Consider the following 1625-nt stretch of genomic DNA (forward strand, 5'->3'; position numbering starts at 1 on the left):
GAGAGAGAGAGAGAGAGAGAGAGAGAGAGAGAGAGAGAAAGAGGAGTGCGTGAGAGACGGAGAGAGAGAAAGACACACTCACACACAGTCTGAGGAACAGAGAGCGAGTAGAAGAGAAAGAGGGAGAAAGAACACGAAGGAAAGAAAGAACGTTTCCACAAAATAAATAGAACAATTGGCACCAGAACCACAAGTACCCACCAAGGTGGCAGTAGGCCTCCCCATGGCACCGTGCTATCTGATAAACCCCACCAATAAAGTTAATGTTCTGTGTGCCTTGTGTACCGCAGCCACAGGACAAACTGGCATGCCGCTTTCGCTGATATCGCCTGCTAAAAACAAAACAAACTTATCTTAATTTTGGCGCAAATTTCCATGAATTATTTTTCGTTTTAAACTTTAATACGTGAAGAGCCTCATCTGTCGGTAACATGTTTACAAGTACAATCAGTGGCGAAAGAGGGTGGATTTTTTTCTTCCACTAACAACAAAAACAAAAGTTTAAGGATCTTGTTGCTTCTTTAACTGGAAGTAATCCGTTTTTTAACACGCTTTTTTTAATTCCGGAAAATTTTCTAAAATTAATAATGTCAGGCGAGTTTGGTTCTCAGCCAAGAATAAAAATATCGTAAAGATAAAGCGGCAAAAATAGGTGAGGTCTTTTTTCTGCCACCAAATCATGAAACCTAGGATGTTGTTATTTCTGTGGCCGAAAATGACCAGTTTTTAACTTACTTTTTCCACTCTGAATGGTTTATCAAATTATTAATAGGCGGGTTTGGTTTTCAGCCAATCGTATAGATTACGCTGCAAAAATAGTTGAGTTTTTCCCCGTCAGCCTAATAATAAAAATAAAAGTTCAAAAATCTTATTTGTTCTTATAGCCAAAAGCAATTCGTTATAAATACGCCTTTTGACTCCTGAAAGGTCTCCTAAAATAACGATGGGCGAGTTTGGTTCACAGCCAACAAAATCGTAGAGATAGCGCTGGAATTCGGGGTCAGTAAGATAAACAAACTACATAATGTTCACAGCTATATTTGGACTGCACTCCACCTTTTGTTGTGTGTGCACACACAGGTCAAACAGGGGTCTCTCCTGGCCTAGAGGCTTAGGTGTTCGCTTCTCATTCAATAGGTCCCAGGTTCGAATTCAAATACCGACAGAAAATTTTCTTCTCTAAAATGTTCTCCTTTCACATCCTTTCCTGCGGTATAACAATGTTCTGTCGTCTGCTATCGTCTCCCCTTTCTGCCCCGACCCCCTCACCTCCTTTGCCCCCTCCTCCGGGCTCCTGACTCTTTCTGCAGCATTTCTACTGCTTCTCCTTGTCTCCTTACTGCTGTCTCTCAGCAACACCCCTGATCTTATGGTAGGTAAGATCCACACCTAGCCTTCTCGGACAAGGGCGACAAATCTTGGAGGTCCCACGTGCAGGTTGCGCACGTTAAAGACTCCTTGGTGGTCCAAAATTGATAAGAGTAGGCTTCGGCCACCACCCGGACAAAATTCAATATTTCCTACCAACTGAACATGTTTTGTGTGTCCCGCGCGCTCAAATGACCTTATGTAATTGCAAGCGCCGTAAAACACTTACCAAAAATAAAACGAAAAACCCCCCACCA

The sequence above is a fragment of the Aplysia californica genome, unplaced genomic scaffold, assembly GCF_000002075.1.
Source record: "Aplysia californica isolate F4 #8 unplaced genomic scaffold, AplCal3.0 scaffold00021, whole genome shotgun sequence".
Classification (NCBI taxonomy): domain Eukaryota; kingdom Metazoa; phylum Mollusca; class Gastropoda; order Aplysiida; family Aplysiidae; genus Aplysia; species Aplysia californica.